The sequence below is a fragment of the Panthera pardus genome, unplaced genomic scaffold (genome assembly GCF_024362965.1).
Source record: "Panthera pardus isolate Hobbes unplaced genomic scaffold, ASM2436296v1 HiC_scaffold_11, whole genome shotgun sequence".
Taxonomy (NCBI): domain Eukaryota; kingdom Metazoa; phylum Chordata; class Mammalia; order Carnivora; family Felidae; genus Panthera; species Panthera pardus.
In genome coordinates, this window is record NW_026526666.1 from 59860316 (window position 1) to 59885053 (window position 24738).

The 24738-nt window shown below is 41.4% G+C and overlaps 1 protein-coding gene across 18 annotated transcripts in view; it reads left to right on the forward strand.

Moving 5' to 3' along the window:
* Positions 1-24738, forward strand: part of DAB1 (DAB adaptor protein 1) — a 1127727-nt gene that overhangs the window by 300411 nt on the left and 802578 nt on the right. The window lies entirely within an intron of this gene.

Consider the following 24738-nt stretch of genomic DNA (forward strand, 5'->3'; position numbering starts at 1 on the left):
TACTGCCTTTCCATCTGTTTTGCTGGCTTCTCCTCTTCTTCCCAATCTCTGTATGTTAGTGGGTCCCAGGTTACTATTGAACTCCCTTCTCCAGCTCAACTCATTCCTGTGGTGGGTGATGCCCCACTCATGCTGGCAGTTTCCACATTTAGATGTCTAACTCAGTCTCTACTCTAAACCCCATGCCCGCACCTATTTGCCATCTTCTCTCCATTTGTATATTGAAGAACCATCTCAAACTTACATTTTAAAGCATAATTCTTGATTTCTCATCAAATGGGTTTCTTTCCCAGCCTGCCCCATCTCAGCACATGGATACAGCCCCAATCTGCTGGAAGTTCAACACTTTAGAAACTACCCTTGATGGTTCCTCACTCTTTAAGCCCCCACTCCCTTTTGCAACACCCAAATAATTCTCAACTCTGTCCACCTCTTCCCACGTTGGTAACTGCTGCTGTGGGCCAAGCCAGCAATAGTCTTCACCTTGACTGCTTTGAGTCCATCTCAATGGCTCTCCCTACCTGAATGCTTTCTCCTACAGCAGAGCACAGTGGCTGAGTGCCAGAACTCCGGACCCAGATGCCTGGGTTCAAATCTTAGCTCCAACATGTGCTAGCCATGTGACCTGGACAAGTTTCTTAACTTTTTTTTTTTTTTTTTTTTTGGTCTCGATTTGTTCATCTATAAAATGAGAATAATAATAGTACCTATTTTATATGGTTATATGAGCACTAAATGAGTTAATATATGAAAGCACTCAGAACAATGCCTGGCATATAATAAGCATGATCAATAAATGTTAGCTATTATCGTCAGCTATTACTACCATACATTTTTCGTGGAGTAGCCACAGTGATCTTTTAAAAACATAAATTAAATCCTTTCACTCCCTGTGCTTAAAACTTGCCAGTGATTTCCCATTTCAGTCGCAATAAAATTCTAACACATTACGAGGGCCAAAGGTCCCACATTACCTAGCCCTTGGCTCCTCCAATCTCTGCTCATAGCTCTGTCCCCATCATACAGGATCCTCAAGCTACACCTGCTTCATTTTCAGTCCTTTAACATTGCAAGCTCTTTGCTTTCTCTGGTGCGTTGTCCTGTTCTTCCATCTGTCTGCAATGCTCTTCCCTCTCTCCAGCTGTTCGTAGGACTGACTCCTCTATTTTCAGATCTCAGTTACATGACCTCCTCCTCCGTAAAACCCTCCCTGACCATATGCCAAAAGGGGTATCCCTGCTCTGGTCATTCTCCCTCTTCCTTTTCCATGGTACTTAACACAATTTTTCAGTTATATTATTGGCTTGTTTGCTTCTTTTATAGTCTCCTTCTCTTTCCCTCTACTACTTGTGGGGTTTCTGAGAGCAGAAACCTTTCCTATCTCGAACAGTCATGGATCCTAGGACCTAACCCAGTGATGGCACCTAGTAGGTGCTCACAAAGGAGCTGGCGAATGAAAGGGAAGATGACTCTTGAGCAAGATTTTAAAGAATAAATAGGAATTTTCCAGATTCACAAAGAGAACAAGGATTTGAGGCAAAGGGAACAGCATTTGCAAATGCATTCAGATGTGAAACAGAGTAATGCCTTGCTCTCAAAAAAGTGTGGTGTGGTCCTCAGACCAGCAGCATTGGCCTCACCTGAGAGCTTGTTAGAAATGCAGAACCTCAGGTCCCTAGCCTAGACACACTGAATGTGCATTTTAAGAAGACTCCAGGTGATTCCTTTGAGAAACACTGGAGTAGTATGTACAAGGGGCCAGAAATAGCCATTACGATTAGAGTATAAAGTATTTGCATCTCATGTAAACGTCCAAGCTCTGTGACTACTTTTGCCTTAAGTTTATCAGAGGTCTGCACCATTCTAAGCAGTCTGGCAAGGTGAATTTTCTTTCCCTGTCCTCTGATAAAGATTGTCTGAGATCTTGAGCTGTCACTTTGTGCTTTAGTTGAAGCACTCATTCCTGGGTTGCATTGCACAATAACCCTTGAGCGCCTTTTACCTTCCAGGCAGTGTGCTGGAGACACAGCAGTGAGGGGATGTAAGCCCATCCTTCAAGGAGCTCAGCATGAAAATGGGTTTTATAATACAGTTCCAGATCCCTCTGTGTGACTTCCCAGGTTTCCCTGTCAGGAATAAAGGTCAGCGGGGTGAATGGGATGGCGGGGGGCGGGGAGGGAATGAAACCTCAGAGGACTGAGGGTGGGGAGAAACAGGATAAGAGGGACCTAGAAGGCCTACAGTTTTCTCCTTCAAGAGATCATTTGGAGAACAGAAAGAATAATGGCAGCAGTAGATTCCAACACACTAATACAAAAAGGAATCCATGACTCTAGAGTGATACTAAAAATTATAGAGGGAGAAAGGAAGCTCTTTGTACAGAAGACACCAACCACTGTATGAGGAATGGTAGAATTAGAAAACTACTATCTTGCAACTGCTAGAATAATAATTGCTTTATTGTACGTTAACTAACTAGAATTGAGATAAAAATAAACAAAAGAAAACAAAGCAAAAAAGAAATTAATGGAAAAATACAAAAACGTAAGAATATTAAGGATTTGAATATCACACTTACTAGCTTAATCAAAGCAATTGAGATGACTTAACATAATTTAAATACATTACTGAGTTTAGATGTACCCCTCCCTCTTTCTGTATAATATCGAGTCCTCAATATAACCTATAATTGTTATGTATTATTATATGTTCTTCACTCCTTCTCTGTACTCCAGCTACCCCACACATGTATAACAATCTCAAGATCTAATCATAATTGGGCCATGGAGGAAACCTTAACATTTTTCAAAAGGCAGAAATTAAGGTGGCCACACTCACTGGCCACAACCAGGCCAACTTAGAAATTACTGAGAAAATGCGTAAAATCTACACACATACAAATTAAACATAAAAAAGTAATTATAATTGCCTTAGATAAGTATTATCAATGGATGCTGAAAGCACCATATTATAAATTATTTGGGAAAAGGATATGCATACACTCTCAAATAGCATCCCACAGGGACTGATTAATTATATAGGGGAAGGGGTAACTTTTTACCTTTGCAATGAAGAAATCTGGTAGACACCATATTTACCATGTAATAATTTTATTTATTCTTTGTACTTTTATGTTTTTTATGTTTATTTATTTTTTAAAATTTTTTTAATGTTTTTATTTATTTTTGAGATAGAGAGACAGAGCATGAGTGGAGGAGGGGCAGAGAGAAAGGGAGACACAGAATCCAAGCAGGCTCCAGTCTCTGAGCTGTCGGCATAGATTCAAAAATGTCCATATCATGGGGATAAAAGGGCTGACGACCAGTTTCAGATTATAGGCTAACAAAAAATCACAATCGAATGCACCTTGATTAGATCCTTGATTAGATCCTACATGGCAAACAGTTGTTCAGAGGACATTATTGGGACAATTGGGGACATCTGAATATGGACTATATATTAGGTAACGGTTCCCTAATGTACTGAGCAAGATCATAGTATTGTGGCTAGGCAGGAAAATATTCTTGTTCCTAGAAGATACATGCTCAGGAATTCGGGGGTGAAAGGTCATGATATTTCCAACTTACTCTCAAGTGGTTTAAAGGGAAAAAAATCAAGTATATAGGGAAAGAGATAAGATAAATGTGACAAAATATTAAGCGTTGGTGTATCTAGGTAAAGGATATTGAGGTATTCATTGTGTTATAATTGCAACTTTAAAGTAGGTTTAAATTTTGTTTTAAATAAAAAGAGTGTTTTACTATCCCTGGGGGCTGATCCTATACAGACCGAGTTCAGTGTATACAGTGGATTCTCAAAACTCATATCATTTGGGATTTGAGTTAGCCTGACTACTGGCCCCTCAGCTTGCACCCCAGGAAGTGAGGTTGGCTTTGAGCAGAAGGGACAGGGGAGCCGGGCTTCTGTGGGCTCAGATTTAGCCTCTGTCTGAAGCTTACATCATCCACTTCTCTTTGGAGTGTCTGCACTAACGAGCCATGAATATACAGTGCCCGACAGACTGGGGAACACTGAGGATAAAAGCCCGCTTTCCTTTTCAGCAAAAACTGGGCCCCAAAGCCTCCCACCACATCTAGGCCCCTTTCCTGCTGGCTGGGGAGGGTCTGGGAAAAGAGGGGCAGACTGTCAGGGTGGGAGCAGGTTCTGGCGTTTTCTTTGCAGGGGTAGGGGTCTTATTAGGGTGAGCAGGGAAGCTAAAGATGAGATGAAATTCTGATTGTGAGTCAGGGCGAGTGAATTTAAAGAACATTTTTAGTCACAGATGGTTGAAGAGAAATACAGAGAACAGGCCCCAGCACCTCGTCTTCCTAGCTGATTGCAGGGAGGGGGAGCTTGCTAATGAACACATTGATTTCCCAGCTCCTCAGAACAATAGCAAATGCTTTTTGCAGTTATTAATTGGGATCCCACAGCAGGTGTGGGGGATGGAAGGCGCTAGTGATTCTAAGTTTATCTTTGGGGGTTAGGAGAAGAGAAAGAATTTAAAGAGGAAGGAGGGAGTTCACGGAATATCATGGCAAGAGAGCTGGATTGGATGATCCCAGGTTGACTTCAACTCTCACCTTGCTGTGAGCAGCAGAACCTCTTTAATACTTTGTTTTCCTCATTGGTACAAGTTTGGATAATCATTTTCCTTCGTTTATTTATTTTTGAGAGAGAGAGAGAGAGAGAGAGATCGATCCTTCATGTGGATAACATGAATACCAAGTGTATTAGTTAATACATCTACAAAGTGCTTTGTAAGCTTCCCAGGTTATGCACTGTTTGTTTTGCTTGTCAGTCATTTATTTTTAAAGTCTTTATTAAGCACCTACGGTGTACCAGGCGCTGTGCTACATTCAGGAAATGTGGCAACGTATCAGAAAATAGTCCCTGCCCCATGGGACCTGTAGTCTAGGGAGGAATAAAGTCATTGGTCAAGTGATTACAAATGCACTGAGATAAGCCAGTGCTATTCCAACAGGGAGCATAAAACAGGTTAACCTAGGAAGTCAAGAAGGGCCCTTATAGTAAGCAATGGCATTAAGGAGACCCATCATAAAAAATAACACTACCAGCCTTCCCCATGGAGCAGAGTCAGAGACTTAAATACCTAGGTTGGTCAGATAGACAAAGGCTTGAAACCTTGAGAAGGATGGATTGATTCATATCTCCCCACTGAGGTGAGACAAGCCAATATGTCCTCAGAGCGACCCTTGCAGTCCTGCTAAGGTTGCCTAGCCTTGTCCACGAGGCAGTCCTAGAGCAGGGTATTCCTTATTCTCATGAAGCTGACACACTGATAACAAAGCTAGAGCTTTCCCAAAGAGGTTAGGCAACTCTCCCCCTCTCCCAAATCAAGAGGCAGCAGGGAACTGAGGTCTCCTCAGATTCCCCCAGCATCCCACAATGCACCTTCCAAGTGTACCTCTCGGGGGGAGAGGTCTAGTTAATGACTGCCATGAGCCTGTGCCCAGTGGTACTAGTGGTATATATCCCCAGTCCTAGCTGAGCCCCGCCTTTTATAAAACCACCCTTGAAAGACAGGACCTCTGGATGCAGACAGGATATTCTAGGATAGAAAGCATATGTCGGGAAGGGAGGTTTGCATTCACTTCCGTTGAGACTGAATTTCCTGAGCAGCCAGAGAGAGAAATTGGGTGCTGAGCACAGAGTGCTCTACTTCTGGTAGAGTTGGGGGCTGGACCGCAAAACAAATGCTGTGTATGGAGCAACAGTTAAGACAAAGGGTGGATGAAAATATCATGGGCGGGTCTGAAGAATCTTTTTTGCTTGCCCTTCAGCCGTGGAAGGCTTTGTATAAATCAGCAAAGCACTGCTGTTTTGTGGACTTTGGTTTCCTCCTCAAGTGGTGATGGTGGGGGTGAGGGGTGGTAATGGTGGAGGTGTGGTCTGTGTATGTGAGTGTTCGGGAGTAGGGGAGCTAGAGGAGGGTTGGGGCAGTGGGGGGAGTAACTTAGAGAGTAACCCCTAAGACACCTTCAGCTGCTTCTGTTGAGTCTCTGCTGTAATCATTTACCAGTCTGTAAAATGGATATAAACACTGCTTGTGTTCTTTAGAGAGAGATTTCTTGAATAGGACAAAAAGAGACAATTTTGTAAGGCCCTCCACATCGAACAATGGGATCAGATCATACACTTTCCACTTTGCCTTCAGGATCCAGATGAAATTAGGAAATAGCTTCTATTTCATGAGGAAACTTTTTTTTTTTTTCTATCATGTACCATACTCTCTATTCAAGACTTCACAAAAGAAAAAAAAGGAATAAAATTCACACGTTTGCGAGAAACTGCTGATGTCTTCGAATAGCTTCCCACAAGCAGGAAAATCTGGTATTTTAAAAAGTTGATTTCCCACATATGAAAGAACACACTTGTTGATGATATGGATGATCAAACCATTAAGTAAGTGTTGTTTAGGTTAAAACAAAAAAGCTGTACCCTTATTCCCAGTGTCTGGAACAAACCAATCCCAACCCCCACAAGGGGCAAGGAATAGGTGATAGAAAATTTCATGTGGTTCTTTAGTACACACACAAACACACACACACACAAATGTAGATATATTCTGGGAATTTCGAAGATCAGTTAATTATATGTTCTAAGTGTTGTCTGTGCCTTAACCCATTGAATCCCACAACAATTTTGTAAGTGAGTTGACTATGATCAGCCTCTTTTTCACAAATGTGGGAACAGAGAGGCCACAGGGGAGAGCTGAGAAGTGGTAGCACTGGGAGTTGAACCCAGGCCGCAGAGCTTTAATGTCTGCACCCTTGAAACAAAAATAGAACACTTACAAATAAAAGACATGTAAAGTCTAATAAATATAGACTACACATTTGCTGTCTGATATTTTCTTTTTCTTTCTTTCTTTTTTTAAAGTTTATTTTTATTTATTTTGAGAGCTAGAGAGAGAGAGAGAGAGAGTGAGAGCAGGGGAGGGGCAGGGGGAGAGAGAGAATCCCAAGCAGGCTCTGTGCTGTCAGTGCAGAGCCAGATGCAGGGCTCAATCTCATGACCCATTAAATCATGACCTGGGCTGACACCAAGAGTCTGATGCCCAACTGACTTAGCCACCCAGGCACCCCGACATTTTCATTTTATGAAGTCCCACTTGGTCCAAAGTCTTACATATTTGCTATACAACCTTCAACAAAATGTTGACTGTCATGTACATGGGCCTCACTGTTATTTCTTACAACTTCATGTGAATCTACAATTTTTTCAATAAAAATTTAAGACAAGTTGGCTAGCACTACACATGTCGATAAACACTTTCTACCGTACCAGTGAATTAAAATTTAAGTTATAAAACTACCTCGTTTAGAGTTAAAAATCACTCTGTAAATGTAAATAAATATTTTACGGAAATATCCCAGCCACTGGTAGTGGGAGGCTTGCAAATGAGTGGGTTATGGATGGCTCTGTTGTTTCAGCATCTGACTCTTGATTTCAGCTCAGGTCATGATTCCCAGGTCATGGGATTGAGCCCCACGTCAGGCCTCCCTGCTGAGCATGGAGCCTGCTTAGGATTCTCTCTCTCTCTCTCTCTCTCTCTCAAATTAAAAAAAAGCAAAATTAATAAAATAAGATGGGTCAAAGTCCCAGTCAAACTCTTAGAAAAGATCCTTAACCTGTCTGAGAGCCTGTTTCCTAAATATGTAAAAGGGGATAGGGAGGCCTACTTCATTGCATTGTTGGAAAATGGCAGCCTTGAAACCAGGTTTGTCTGATTCCAAAGCTGCTTGCTCTTAGCGGCTGCATGCCACCCTGAGTGGAAAGACAGTAGGTGCCAGGTGCAGAGAAGGGAGGCTAATGGGGCTTATCTGTAGACCCTGCCGGTTACCCCTCCAGCCCCTCTCTTCGACCACTTTCCCGGGAGCCCGTTCCTTACTGCGGGGGCTATTCTCAGATTGTCAGGTCAGCTCCGCTGGGATTGAAACCCGTGCTCTTTCCAGTTCAACTTCTCCTTTTCTTCCCAAACAAGCTGAATTTGGAGCCAGAAGATCCCAGGTTAAGACTTGCTTTTGCTGTGTAGATTCTGGCCAGCCATTTCCCCAGCTGGGTCTCTGATTTCCTGTCCTTCCATAGCATGAAGACCCCACAGAAGGGTGCACTGTCATCTCCAAGGTGCTCGGAGCCTCAGCATCTCTCATGTTCCCCTCCCCCCCACCCACTCCCCAACCTCAAGGAGTGAGAAATGCCTCCTGGCACCTCGCACCTCTTTGTGCAATCCCGTAGCTGCATTCTCCTACCATTCCCCTGTCCCTTCAAAAACACTGGCCTAGGGGAGGTAAGGAGTGCAGTTGCGAGAGACCGTATTATATGTGAAAGGGCACTAGCTAGGCAGTCCAGTCCTAAAATGTATCAGGTTTCCATCATGGAGGCATGAGGCAGCCTCTAGCCTAGGGAAATAGAGAAGATGCTATAATTGGAGCAACTCAGTGTTGCTAAACTGAAAATTTTGCGAAATCAATTGAGAGAAAAATCAATATGGGATTTTTTTTTCCACGATGAAAAGACAAGATTCCCACACAATTAAGAACTGGGCTGCGGTTTCCACACTCTGCCTGTCATGTTCTCTTGTTTCTGTGCCACAACTGTTCATCAGAAATAATTAAACATTTTCCCATGGGCAACAATTACTTGCTTAAAATATTATGAGTAAGGAGAATACATTTATAATTACCTAACCTTTCTGAAGGTGAAAATATATATTATCCTTTGATAGAACAGAAAAAAGGAGTTCCTGGATGTGCCAGCTCTCTGTGCTGTATCTATCCCGATTACACTAATTGCTTTAAGGAATGGAACAATACTGTTTTACACACCCAAACCTTCCCTTTCATTTTCTGTAACTTTTAGGCATCAAATAATGGTTCCTCCTTCTTGTTGTTTTTGTAAGTCGTTAAATAGCCAGCCTGTGGCTATTAGGACTGCCAGACAGCATCTCTGAATTGTCCCAATGCTATAATATAATGAGAGATGCAATGTCTGTCTTTTATTTATTTATTTTTTTAATTGAAGCATAATGGGCATACAATATCTTGATAGTTTCAGGTATACATCATAGTTATTCAATATTGTTGTACATTACAAAATGATCGCAGTAAGTCTAGTTACCATCTGTCAGCATACAAAATTATTACAATATCGTTAACTATATTCCCCATTGTATACATTCTCATGACATATATTCTATAACTAGAAGTTTGTGTGCCTTAATCCCTTTCACTTATTTCACCTGCCCCCCAGAACACCCCACCACGCTGGTAACCAACAGTTTGTTTTCTGTATCTTCCAGTCTGTTTCTTATTTTCCTTTTCGTTATCATTTTTAGATTCCATACTTTAGAAATCGTATGGTATTTGTCTTCCTCTGTTTGACATACTTCACTTAGCACAATACCTTCTAGATACATCCATGTTGTCACAAATGGCAAGATTTCATTATTGTTTATGGGTCATATTCACACACACACACACACACATCTTCTTTATCCATTTGTCTATCAATGGACTTAGGTTGCTTCTCTATTTTAATTAATATAAATAATGCTGCAATGAACATAGGGGTGTTTCCATTTTCTTCAGATAATTACCTAGAAATGGAATTGCTGGATTGTATGGAAGTTCTATTTTTTAATTTTTTTACGAACTTCCATATTGTCTTCCACAGTGTTTGCACCAATTTACATTCCCTACCTTTTCTCCACATCCTCGCCGACACTTGTTATCTTTTGTCTTTGTGATGATAGTCAACCTGACTAGTGTGAGGCAGTATCTCATTACGGTTTGATTTGCATTTCCCTGATGATGAGTGATGTTGAGAATCTTTCCATGTGTCTGTTGGCCATCTGGATGTCTTCTCTGGAAAAATGCCTATTTGGGGTCTCTGTCCAATTTTAAATCAGGTTGTTTTTTTGATATGAAATCTTTGATACCAAACGTATTTTGGATGTCAGTTCCCCATAAGATGTATGTTTTGCAAATATCTCCTCCCATTAAGTAGGTTGCCTTTACATTTCGCTGATGGTTTTTTTCACTGTGCAGGAGATTTTTAGTTCAATATAGTCTCATGTTAATTTTAGCTTTTATTGTCCTTGGCCTGAATAAAGTGGTCCCCCCCCCAAAAAAAAAGATTGATAAGACTGATGTCAAAGAGCTTACTGCCTATGTTTTCTTCTAGAATTTTGTATGGTTTCAGATCTTACATTTGTCTTGAATCTATTTTGAATTTGCTTTTGCATATGGTATAAGGGAGAGGGCCAATTTCATTCTTTTGTGTGTAGCTGTCCAGTTTTCCCAGAACCATTTGTTAAAGAAACTATCTTTTTTCCCATTGTGTATTCTTACCTCCTTTGTCATAAATTAATTGACCATATATGTGTGACCACATAATATATATTATTTCTGTGCTCTCTATTCTGTTCCATTGACCGATGTGTCTGCTTTCATGCCAGTACTATAATGTTTTGATTATGATAGCTTTGTAATATAGTTTGAAATAGTTTAAGTTGGTTACTTTGTTAGCCACATGCAGACACAAACCATGACCCCAGCATTCTGCATATTTTTTACAAGTTTTATGATTGTGCCTTAAACACACACACACAGTGACAACAACATAATAATGACAGTAGTTAACATTCATGTTGGGTGCTCACATCCTGTTAAGCATTTCTAATGCTTTATATGTACTATCTCATCTAGTACTCAAACATTTCCATGACGCCGGTTACTATTAACATTCTCATTTTACAGATGAGAGGACTGAGGTCCAGACGTGTTCAGTAACTCACCCAAGTTCACACACACAGCCAATAAGCAGTGAAACTGAGTTTTGGTCCAGAGTCTGTCCCTTTAACCACTACACTGAACTATCTCTCAAATCTTTTATTTATTTATTTATTTATTTATTTATTTATTTATTTATTTATTTTTGTGACGTTTATTTTTATTTTTGAGACAGAGAGAGACAGACCATAAACGGGGAAGGGGCAGAGAGAGAGGGAGACACAGAATCGGAAGCAGGCTCCAGGCTCTGAGCCATCAGCCCAGAGCCCGACGCGGGGCTCGAACTCATGGACCACGAGATCATGACCTGAGCTGAAGTCGGAGGCTTAACCGACTGAGCCACCCAGGCACCCCTCTCAAATCTTTTTATCAGGTTATTTTGGTTCTATTTTTTTGTTGTTGTTGACTGGAAAAGAATATATTTTCTGTAAAATACTTCTCAAAAGGCTGATTGCAATCATGTTTTTGTGTTAAAACCTTTTCTTTTTTCGAATTTGTTTGGTCTTAGTGCTAGTTTTCAAGTCTACAAGCAAGTAATTACAATAGTAATAGCAGTTACCACTTACTGAGTCTATATCCTGGGCTAAGCACTGATCTAGGATCCTCACTTCCTTCCCACCCCTTTCCCCATATACATGATAATGATACAGGGTAGATAGTATTCTTAACTTTCACAAGGATAAACTGAAGCCCTGAAGGGTTAAGTGATACAACTAAGGTCACATGGCTAGTAAGCTCTAAAACAGGGACTTCAAGTCATCTGCCCATTTCACTCAGCCAATTTTATCACAAGTATTTTGTGCCAGGCACTGTCCTTGACTCTGGCAATACCAGAGTCACCAGTACCCCCACCAGTGCTACCTTGAATTAGGCCTTCTCCCTACTACCAGCCAGGGGCACGGTTGGTTCATACAACCACCATGTTTTAGGGTGAGTAGTTAATATAGCTATCTGCACACTTTCTTTGGAAACGCCCTCTCCCTTATTTTACAAAAAACCGAGTTTTAACAACTGTTCCACAGGATCTAAAGTTATATAAAATTTTATTGAGGTTCTGCAGAGTCTTTTAAAAGCAGCAGTAGAGGGGCACCTGGGTGGCTCAGTCAGTTGAACATCCGACTTCGGCTCAGGTCGTGATCTCACAGTTCGTGAATTCAAGCACCGCCAGCCTGCTTTGGATCCTCTGTCCCTCTCTCTTTCTCTGTCCCTCCCCCACTCATGCTTGTTCTCTCTCTCAAAAATAAATAAACAGGGGCGCCTGGGTGGCTCAGTCGGTTGGGCGTCCGACTTAGGCTCAGGTCATGATCTCGCGGTCTGTGAGTTCGAGCCCCACGTCGGGCTCTGGGCTGACCGCTCAGAGCCTGGAGCCTGTTTTGGATTCTGTGTCTCCCTCTCTCTCTGACCCTCCCCTGCTCATGCTCTGTCTTTCTCTGTCTCAAAAATAAATAAATGTTAAAAAAAATTAAAAAAAAAATAAACATAAAAAAACCCAGCAGTATGTATTTTTGTGTTTGCATATATCATTGGTAGGAGGGTATTATGTCGGAACTCAGTTTCTGTCTCTGATTTTGTCTCTTTTCTTTACCTCCTAGCAGCAGACAGCAAAGCTCGGTATCCAATATCAGCACATTGTCAGAGATACACTACTCTGTCCCCAGGAATTATGTTGATAATACAACAAAATTTATAATGTGGAGTCTTCCTCTCAATGCCTACAGTTATTTTTTCTTGTTTTGCTGATTTTTTAGAAGCAATAGTATGATGGGTAAGGCCACAACTCCAGAGGCAGACTGCCTGATTTCGAGCCTCTTTTTCAACACTGATCAGCTGTGTAACCTTGAGCAAATTGCTTACCCTTTCTGTGCCTCAAGCTTCCTTATCAAAGGAGGATGGTGGAATCGTAGTGCCTGCCTCGTGGGTAGGTTGAAGGTGTAAATATGTGTCAGTGTTTAGGACAACAGGGCTTGGTACATGGGCCAAGGATTGGCCATTGTTACTGACAGTCGTCTATAGACTGGAATTTTAATTATAATTTGAAAAGGCCTTATTTTTTAAGACAGAAAAACTCGTCCTTCATGATCTACTTTTTCAGCTCTCAGAGGGCTGCTGTGTTCTTTAAATCTTCCCTTCTGGGGGATTATACACAGTCATTCTGGTAAGGATGCTCTCAGTGCAAGTCTTCCATGGACTTTTCCAGTGAGCGAGAGGGTCTGCATTGCAGCAACTTGCTACAATTAGCCCAGACTGGTTTGTGGATGTTGTCTTTAAACAGTGTGATGCAAGTGGATTATTTGAACAGGCTGTAAAGTTTTAATTGGTACAGCTGATAAACCTCTCCCGGCTTCCACCCCCCACAAGCTGTTAGGTGTTTCATGTCCCACGTCGCATAGTAAGATTAACTCCTGACTGAACCCTTCTCTTTTGCTGTTGCCCCTTACAAACCCTTCTCCACAGGGCAGCCAGAGCGATCTTTTTCAAATGCAAATCAGATATGACACTCTTCTGCTGAAACCCTTCTAGTTTCTTCCCACTGCACTGAGAATACAATCCAGATCTCCCCAGCAGGACAAGGCCCACCTCACACCTATGCTTCAAGTGCACTGGCCTTCTTTAGGCATCTAAAACCTGCCAAGCTCCGTCTGAGTGAGACCAGAGTGCTTACTGTTGTGAGTTCCTCTGTCTGGAATGTTCTTTCCTGGCTATTCACAGCCTGGCATTTTTTTCATTCTTGTGGGCGCCGTTGGAGATGTCACTTTCTTCAAGAGGCCTACACAACTTCCCTAGCTTAAATGAGCACTGCTGCCCCCACCATTGGACTGCTGATTTTCCACCTAAAACATTTCCCAGTGTGTAATTTTTGCCTCTCTTTCTATGTTTGCATATTTCTTGCCAGCCTTTCCTTCTAGACTATGCATTTCCCAAGGCCTGTCTGGCTGTCACTGTATCCTGAGTGCTTAGCACAGAGAATCCAAGTGAAATACACACAGCACACCAGAGGTTGACTTAAAGTGCCTCTGGAGTACCTAGAACCACATTCTGCACTGGATTATGGCTTCTGCTTTAAATGTCATTTGCTAATTTGCTTGACTTTTTTTTAATAGAAAATGAAACAAGTCTCTGAGTTATTCGTAAACTAGTAGGATATTTATTTTCTTCTCTGTTTATGCTCCTGAATAGGAGAGGTGAGAATTCCCTCGGGCCCCAGAGTTTTCCTCACCTCCCCCTGAAATGCAACATCCTGCAGACTGCCTTAGGATCGTTTGTGAAAGACAGGACACCTGGCTGGCTCTGTCAGTGGAGTACGTGACTTTTGATCTCGGGGTCATGAGTTCAAGCCCCATAATGAGTGTAGGGATTGCTTAAAAATGAAATCCTTAAAAAAAATTAAAAGGACAGGATCCTTTGTGAAAGACAACTGAGAACCCATGAAGAGTAAACCAAGCAGTAGTTCTCAAAGTGTGATTCTCAGACCAGCAGCATCATTATCGCGTGGGAACCTTTGAGAATGCAAGGTTTCCCTAAACTCACTGAAGCCAGCTGTGGGGGTGGGCCGCAGAAATCAGTGTTTTAACAAGCCCTCCACGTGATTCTGATGCATGCTCTAGGTTTCACATCCACTAAAATCAAAGGAACTTGTGTCAGAGAGGGATGCAAAAGTTGGAAATTCTATGAATGTTTATGCAATTCAGTAGTTGAGAAATATGTCCTTAGCATCTGCTGTGGGACAGAAATTGCCGGGGTGCCTGGGATTTGGAGTTAAAGCAGAATGGACCCCAGTCTCGAAGAATTCACGGTCTGATGTGCAAAGTAACAAGTATACAGTCTACCTCAATACATTATTGTGAGTGTTGGGACAGAGGAAAGCAGAAAGAGCTGAGGAAGCACAGGCAGGGCTCTGTTGGCTGGGAATTTTCCAGAGTAGCATAGAGTAAAGGTAAGAGAGTGTGGGCTCTGGAGACAACTGACCCGAGTTTAGGCCAGTCTCCCCCATTTACCAGCTGTGTGGCCCTGGGTAAGTTACTCAGCCTCTGTGTGCTTGAGTTTCCTAGCTTAAAAATGACCCTGATAATAGTTGCAGTCACCTACTTCATACAGTTGTACTGAAAAATTGAATTCTTTTTTTTTAACTTTATTTATTTTAAGTAAGAGAAAGAGAGGGGCACCTGGGTGGCTCAGTTGGTTAAGCATCTGACTTCAGCTCAGGTCATGATCTCAGGGTCTGTGGGTTTGAGCCCCATGTCAGGTTCTGTGCTGACAGCTCAGAGCCTGGAGCCTGCTTCAGGTTCTGGGTCTCCCTCTCTCTCTTCTCCTCCCTCGCTTGTGTTCTCTCTATCAAAAATAAATAAACACTTAAAAATTAAAAAGAGAGAGAGAGAGAGAGAGAGAATGTGGAAGAGACAAAGAGAGAGGGAGAGAGAATCCCAAGCAGAGAATCCACACTGTCAGTGTGGAGCCAGATGCTCATGAACCCTGAAATCATGACCTGAGCTGAAGTTGGACACTGAACTGACTGAGCCACCCAGGCATCCTTGAAAAATGGAGTTCCAAAGCAGAAGCACTTGGAATACTGCTAGGTTCGTTGTGGGCACTCAGTCTTGACTACAATCATCATGCTCAACACCATCAGCATCATCTGATTGCACCAGAGGCTTTCAGATGGACCTAACTGTTGAAGGCAAGCAGGTGAGGGTGTGGGTAGGTTATTTAGACAAGGTTTCTGCTCTAAATGATGGAAGATCTTGTTACTTACTCAAAGCACGGTCCCTTTGCCAGCAGCATGAGCATTATCTGGGGGCTTGTTGTTAGGAATGAAGCCCCTCAGGCCTCACCCCAGATCTACCAATTCAGAACCTGCATGTTAACAAGAGGCACAGGTAACATTTGAAACACACACACACACACACACACACACACACACAAATTTTAAAAATTGAGAAGGACCGATGTAGAATAGTGATTCTGAGTCCCAGCTGCACATACTTGGCAAAGGCACTGAGTCCCGAACCAGAAACCCCTGCAGGTGTGGATTGTGGGATTGTGGCATTTGTAACACGAAGAGGTGGGAGAGGAGGTGTGTGCGAGCAAGGCCATGGTAGGAGGACGGAACCTCAGCCTCTGGCAGGTTTGCAGTAGAGAAGCCAGGTCTGTGGTCATGTTCTGAGGGAGTTCAACATGGCGGCCATGAGAGGGCTGGAGGGAGGGGGTGCCAGTGCAGGTGGGTTTCTAAAAGAAAAGCCTTGACTCAGAGGCAGTGAAGGTAGAGAGGAGGAAATGAGTTTGAGGATTATTAGAAAATGGCTCCAGTGGAGCAGGACTAAACATCGGAAATGAGGAAGGCAGAGGAGACAAGCATGACTTAGGGACTAAGTTTGAAAAGCTACTCTCTGGAAATTTTTCTTCATAACCTTTTTTAAAAGTTTCTGTCTGGTTAAGTTTCCCTTAACTTTCTATTTTTATCCATGTAGGGATTTCTTGCAACACACTGAAAAGACGTTTCGGATTGTTTCCTGCTGGTGAGGGTTTGGAGACAAAATGTCCTGTTGGTTTTCAAATGGTGGTGGTTGTTTTCCATCTTGGGCCAGTGTTTTCGGCTGTCTGTTCAATTACAGCAAAACTTCAGTTCCCCAGATCGCTTACACAATGAGTCACCCCATGCAATCAAAGTTTTCAGGTAGTTGAGGGCTAACGTGTTATGCATGGAAACATTTAAAATATGTTTTTGGGGATACATTTTAATGCATAAAATATGTTTTTGGGGATACATTTTAATGCATTAATTTTCACACGTTTTGTTTTATTTTGAGCAGTGGGAGCTTTTTTTCAAGTAGAAAGGTGGATTCCCAATATATAAAACAGAATAAAGAGTTACTTCAGAAAGGAGTGGGCCAAGCCCCTGGCACTTGACTTTCTCAATTTATCCGTAATTTGTTCCCTGAGAGTCCTCCACAGATACCTTGCACCCCATAGAACAGTTTGAAAACCTTGTTTTATTTTTTTATTTTTTTTAAGTTTATTTATTTTTGAGAGAGTGAGCATACGTGAGAGAGGGGCAAAGAGAGAGAGGGAGATACAGAATCCGAAGCAGGCTCCAGGCTCTAAGTTGTCAGCACAAATCCTGACGTGGGCTTGAACCCAGGAACTATAAGATCATTTCCTGAGCCAAAGTCAGACACTGAACCAACTGAGCCACGCAGGTGTCCTGAAAACCTTTATTTTAAAATGAATTTATTTTCTACTGATTTCATAAACAGAAGAATCAAATGTAATTTTTTATGACTGGGGGCTTTGTCATTAGTGTCATTATTGTGATATGACTGAGTTGGTGCAAATAACTTCCATTGCAAGTGACAGAAATCCAATGTGAACACAAGAAAAATTACGCAGTTATTGGCCCATGCAACTGGGAAGTCTGGAAGTAATGGTCCTATATCAGGTGTGGTCATACCCAGGTGCTCCATGACTTCGTCAGGGTCCATCCTCTCTCTCCATCTGTGGATTCTACTTCTTTCTGTTTCTAAATGTGTCATAATTTAGCAATATTTATTCCTGCCAAAGGCTCTCTATTCTTATGGCTAACAAGATGATTTTGGTGGTCTCAGGTGAAGTCTTCACAGGTCTTGGAACAGAGGCTCTTCTTTAGTCTCCATATATCAGTTCTTGTGGAAGGACTCTTAATCCTGCCTGGGTTTCCTGCTGACCCCTAAGGCCAGTGGGCAGATGAGTCACTGTGATTGACGGTTCCTCCAGAATCCCACAGGATGGGCCAGCTATAACAAGGATGTTGTGCAGACCATAGCAATATGTGTCTACTATGTGCTGCAGGCTCCTTTAAAAAAATAATTCATACTGTGTGCCGGGCACTATTGCAGAAACCAAAGATGAAACACAGAAAATACCCAGAATTGAGCATGCAGGTGCAAGGGCATATTCATCAACCACAGACCAACATAATGTGATGCATTGTGACTGAGGGGAATACACAAAAGATTCTGAGAAAAATGCTCATTGACTGAATAGACAAGTGGTTAATTGTGCCAGAGGAAATCAGGAAAGACTTGACATAGGAGGTGATAACTGATGGCCTTTGCATGGCAGAGAAGGAGAAAGGAGCAGTTTAGATGGAAGGAACCGAACATGGAAAGGGATGGGGGTATGATTGAGGTTGGACAGTCAGAGGTGAAGAGCTAGGGCTGTGCACCTAGCAGCAGAAGTGACTGACTTTCCTCAATTTATCCACACACCTCCTCCACATTCACGCCCTACTTCCTGCGCCTCCCTTCCTCCAGGAGGGGTATTACCCTTGCAAAAGCTGGAGAGATGGTGTGTTTCCATCGATGCTGTCTCCTAGACTGCAGACCTGCTGTGGCTTCCGTCTCTAAAATCCTCAGGGCAGCACCACCCCTCTAGGTAATTACCACCTACCCCTCTGCCCTCCATCAAGGGACTGTCCCCCTCTTTCTTCTCTCCCTCTCTTCTTTCTTGTGTTCTGTTCTTTCTGTTTTTGCTCCTACACTTTTCAGCCTTCTTAGGAAAAGAAAGATCGCCCCTCTTAAAGACTATCAACCAATCAGAGTATTTCTTTAGTCCAGTCATTTTTCAACCCAGGCAAGCTGGAAAGCTTGTAAAAGTTTTGCAGTGTGCAGGCTCCACCCCCAGAGACTGTGATTCGCTGGGGCAGGTTGTGCCTGAACTTCAGTAAGTAGTAAAATTTTCCCCATGTGACTCTAATATGCAGTTTGAGAACCACTCCTTCATTCTATGTGCAGAGTGCATCATGTGATCAGTGGGCTAGTCTCTTGATGGCCACCAAGACTTTGCTATGGTCAGATTTAATGAGATATTCCCAGGCTTGTTACACTGTTGTCCTGTTCATAAAAATCATATTTTAGTCCTATAGACATCAAATTTTACAAATCAGAATCAAGTATAGAAAAGATTCTGTCACTTGAGAGCACCACATTTAGTAATTTTAACGGTTAAAGACCAACATGGAAATTAGCTTTCAGTCATGGAAATACATTGACTAACACACAACAGAAAACATAGTCTTATGGTACACTGGCTATTGATGCATATATACATTAGTGCATTGGATATACTGATACTGATATCTCATGTGCTTATAATAATAGCCCTCATTTATGGAGTGCCTACTTTATGATAGGCAGTAACTATACTGCAAGTTAGTTTCCCTCAAATCCTCAAGATAATGCTGCAGGTAGAAAACTCCAGGCTCAAAAAAGAAAGGGAATGTACCCAGGATAACACAGTTACAGGTGCTAGAGCTAGGATCCCTTGCTAGACCCTCTGAGCAAAAACTCCCATCTCTATACCACAAACTCCTTTATCATCAGTGACAATGTGCAGGGAGCATGTTGTGTGTGATGGGCGCCCAGGACCATGGTTATCCCCCTGTAGGAGAATCTGTCCCCAGAACACTTGTACACACCGAATAACACTTGCTGATTTGACAAGTGAAATATGATGGCGGCTTGTGTTAATTTGTTGTTTTTTCAGATGTTGGTTCCAATCAATTTCCTTATTTTGAATTATCAGACTTGAGTGCATTGTATTGGGAGCAATTCAAAAGACAAGGATGGGTTGGTTTGTCTCTTTGAACTTGTAAGCTGGGAATGGGGAAAAGAATCATAAGCTTTTGAGCTTTGCTTTTAGTATTTATGTACATATCAGTCATTAAGGTAGGGAAGCACAAACTCCCAGTCATCCTCACCAAAAGATTACAAAGCATGTTTTGTTTTTTTGTTTTTTGGTTTTTTTTTTTTTTCAGTTGGCCAAAAATTGTGTCTGCTGTTTTGCATCTGGGAGTAAAACTGAGCTCACTAGCAAAATGTCTGTTTTGATAAATCGAGAACAAAAAGACCAAAACTAATGGCTTCCACAATGGAAGGTGCCCTGGGAAATATAATACAGAATAGTGGAATCAGGGGCTTGTTTACTATGATTCTGTGTATCCATCTGATGGGGAGTATAAATAGTTTTCTTTACACAAAGGGACCCAGGGAATAGTGAATCAGAGAATAATTGACTTGTCTTGGTATGTTTGTGAATGTGCATTTTTATCTGATGGCAAATATGCTGTTGGCCTTTGAGTCAGTCACCCACCACAGAATTTCCTCAGCCTCATATGCACGGAGAATGAGTGCCCATTCCCCCCCTCCCCCCACCAAAGAAAACATTTCAAATTAGCATTAATCAGCCAATGTTGTATTTGGGGCCCTATGTGAAAGCCACCTACTGCAGCTGAATGCCATTCAGCAGGCAAGAAGTGATTTGCAATATAATTTAAATTAAGAGTTGGTTTCCTTTCCCATTTAGAACACACCAGTATGGAAAACTGATTGTCAGTCATTCTGGTGATGTGCATCAACTTGGCTATTCACTCAGAAAATGAAGTTTCCTGAGACACCAGCACATTTAATTTATTTTTTTTTCCTCTGTGAAGTTAACTTCAGCTTTTTAAATACAATGACTATCCAAACCACAGAAAAACGAACGCCATTAATTTTAATGCTCATAATGCAATGGAAGGAGATTATATTCAGTTGGGATTTTTTCCCCTTTAATAGAATGTTTACTTGCCCCTCTTCTTATGAGGTAATTATTATTTTCTTTCCATAATATTCTGTTTATATCTGAGCTGCCTAACAGCATGTCTGTTAATGTCTTGGGTTTATGAATTGCTGGTAAATCTATCATTTTGCAATGTCTATCACTAAAATATCAATAGCCTGGCAGCACGGGGAGTGAATATGTGACTGATAGGAATGCAGTGAATCCCTTACAGAACCCTCTCATCTATTTTTATAAAACATTTAGTTTTAATAGGGTTTCTTTTCGATGCTTTGATTGGAAGATTGAATGACTTCTCAGTGAATTATACAGGAGTGAGTTAAGAGTTGTTAACGTTTCTTATTCAGGTATTTTTCATTCATCTTTTTGATCACTCAGTGGACACTAAGAGAGCGCCCCATTTATGCAAATAGTGTGCTAAGTATGAGGGGTTAAAAATAATTAAGACAGAGTCCCCCTCTTTGTAGAGCTCTTAGTTCTGAGCAGGAATCACCTCACAGGGAGATGAGGGGTACAAGTGAATTGGGCATAAGGTAATAGAGGGTGTGAAAGAGAGAACTTTCCCGGGGAAGGGAGCCGCCAAGGAAGGCTTTGCGTAACAAGAGATGCCAGTGCTAGTTCCTACAGAACTAGGCATTGAGTTCTTCAAGTTGGCAGTGGAATAATGAGTGAGGATGGGAAAAGGCAGTATAGGCAGAGGGAATAGCGAATGCAAAGTGGAGAAGCAAGCCTTTTCTTGGAACCTACTATATGCTATTTAAAATGATAATAATAATAATAATATAAGCTGGCATATACATATCCACCATTTTCCACATATTGTTTCACATTCTTATATATGCAAACTCAAACCTTCTAGTAACTCTTTGAAGTTGGTATTATCAGCATTTCCTTTTACAAATTAAAATTGGAGAGAATTGGGAACCATATCACACAGCAGATAGGATCAGGACCAGTAACCCAGGTGTTTTCACTCCAAAGCCTACAAGTTCAAATACTACGCTTGTGGCCTCTTTGCTCTTCAGTGAGTTCAGTCCAGCTGTGCACACAAGACATTCTAATAATGACTGACATTCAGGACTCTAAGTGCAGATGATAATGGTAACTATCACAAGTGAAGAGACTTATGTGAGATATAAAGTATTATGAAATGCTTAAAACAGTGCATGGTGTATGATAAGGCATTTGTTAATTGTTAGTATTATGATGATTATGTCTTAAAAGAAGTAGAGCCCAATAATATTTAGGAAGTACTTAGGAATTTAGTAGTACTTAGGAATTCAAACCACTCAGGGGTAGTTTACTGCAGAAGGCATCATTCAAGAAACACTGTGGAGGGGCGCCTGGGTGGCTCATTAAGTTAAGAGTCTGGCTTCTGATTTTGGCTTAGGTCATGATCTCACAGTTTGCGAGTTCAAGCCCTGTATCAGGCTCTGTTCTGATCGTGCGAGCGTTCTTGGGGTTCTGTCTCCCTCTCTCTTTGTTCCTCCCCCACTTGCTCTCTATCTCTCTCTCAAATAAAAATAAACTGAACAAAAAACAAAAAAACAATTTGTGGACTTGGTGGGACTTGATGTAGATCTGGCTGGCTTAATGGTAGAATTCCTATAGATAGGACTTGGGGACAAAAAAATATTTCCGCAAGAGAGAATGAAAGGCAGAAATGCAAGAGAGAATGAAAGGCAGAAATGAAAGGCAGAAATTGAAAGGAGAATTCCATCATACTTGAAAAAGGTAAACTAATTTGATGAAAGCAGAAGGTCTGCAAAGAGAAGCAGGAAGATTTCACAGATAGATAGGAATTATTTACAGCTGATGATATTTATTGAGTGTTTAGGCATTGTTCTTTGCATTACTTAGTTATTGTAAAACATTTCCTGGGGTCATGTGCTCAGTTTTTGTTTTGTTTTGTTTTGCTTTTTCCATTTGAAGGAAATGAGATTAAGAAAATTACATAACTTGATTAAGGTCATCCAGCTAACCAAAGGTGTAACTTGGACTTGAACCCAGGTTTGTATTTCTTAAAGTACCATACTTATTAGACCACACTACCCTTTAAATTTTGTAGCTCTGACCTTTCTTTCTTTTTTAATTTAATTTAATTTTTTATATTTGTTGTTGTTGTTGTTTAGAGAGTGAGTCCAGGAGAGAGGCAGAGGGAGAGAGAGAGAGAGAGAGAGAGAGAGAGAGAGAGAATCTCAAGCAAGCTCCACGTTCAGTGTGGAGCCCAAGATGGGGCTTGATCTCATGACCTTGGGATAATGACCTGAGCTGAAATCAAGAGTTGGATACTTAACTGACTGAGCCACGCAGATACCCCAATGTAGCTCTGACTATTTTTTTCTTAAATATATTTATTATTTTTTTATTCTCAAATTAGTTATCATACAGTGTAGTCTTGGCTTCAGGAGTAGAATCCAGTGATTTATCACTTAGTTATAACACTCAGTGCTCATCCCAACAAGTGCCCTCCTTAATGCCCATCACCCATTTTCCCCACCCCACTCCCTCATCCCCATCAACCCTCAGTGTGTTCTCTGTATTTTAGAGTCTCTTATGGTTTACTTCCCTCTCTGCTTATATCTTATTTTTCCTTCCCTTCCTGTATGATCATCTGTTAAGTTTCTCAAATTACACATATGAGTGAAACCACGTGATATCTGTCTTTCTCTGACTGGGCTTGTTTTGCTTAACATAATACCCTCCAGTTCCATCCATGTTGTTGCAAATGGCAAGATTTCATTCCTTTTCATTGCAGAGTAGCATGTCATTGTGTGTGTGTGTGTGTGTGTGTGTGTGTATATATATATGTGTGTGTGTGTGTGTATATATATATATATATATATACACACATATATATATATATATATACACACATATATATACACACATCTTTTTAATCCATTCGTCAGTTGAGGGACATCTGGGCTCTTTCCATAATTTGGCTATTGTTGATAGCGCTGCTATAAACAACAGGATGCATGTGCCCCTTTGAATCAGCATTTTTGTATCCTTTGGGTAAATTCCTAGTAGTGCAATGGCTGGGTTGTAGTGTAGTTCTATTTTTAATTTTTTGAGGACCCTCCACACTGTTTTCCAGAACGGCTGCCCCGGTTTGCATTCCCACCAACAGTGCAAGAGGGTTTCCGTTTCTCCACATCCTCACCAGCATCTGTTGTTTCCTGAGTTGCTAATTTTAGCCCTTCTGACAAGTGTGAGGTGGTATCTCATTGTGGTTTTGATTTGTATTTCCCTGATGATGTAGCTTTGATTAACACATCATGACTATTTACAGGATAATGTCTTTCTAGTGAAAGGGGTAGAAGTTCTGCATTTAGAGCACTATAGCCCTACACTTTCCCATTTATAGCCTGTGTCTACTTTCATTAAGATGGAAAGAACTGGTGTCTCTGATTCACCATGCACGTACACACACCCCCCTCAGATTTCCTTTTTGTGTGTACCTGTTATAACATGTACCATAGATAACATCCCACCTCTGGAATAAGAGCTAGTGGTTAAGAGTTTGGGCTTTGAAGACCACTAGGTGCCAGGACTAGAACCACAGCTCTGCCCTGCATAATTATGGTCATAAACAAGATTGTAGTTTCCTTCTGTGTCTAGTGACGATAATAATACTACCTATATCAGTGGGTTGCTGCTAGGAATAAAGGGATTAATACATATAAAGACTAAAAAATGTACTTAAAATGCTCTGATCATTAGTATTAGCATTATTGCCATTATTATTCCTTATATGTCATGTGTCTTTATTTTTTTATTTTATTTTTATTTATTTTTTTTAGAGAAAGAATGTGAGAGCATGAGCAGGCGAGAGGAAAGAAAGGAGAGAGAGAGAGAGAGAGAGAGAGAGAGAGAGAATCTCCAGCAGGCTACATGCTTAGTGGAGCTCGATCCTCACAGCCTGGGGATCATGACCTGAGCCAGAATCAAGAGTCAGATGCCCCATTGACAGAGCCACCCAGGCTCGCCTAACTCCTGTCTCTTTCTGTCTCTCTCTCTTCCTTTCTTTCTCCCTTCTTTTCTTTCTTTCTTTCTTTCTTTCTTTCTTTCTTTCTTTCTTTCTTTCTTTCTTTCTTTCTTTCTATGTTTATTTATTTATTTTTGAGAGAGAGAGGCAGAGAGAAAGGGAAATGGAGAATCCTAAGCAGGCTCTGCACTGTCAGCACAGAGCCCAACGTGGGGCTCAATCTCACAAACGGTGAGATCATGACCTGGGCTGAAATCAAGAGTTGGATGCTTAACTGACTGAGCCACCCACGTGCCCCTCTCATGTCTCTCTAAATGAAGAACCAAGATAGGCTCTATT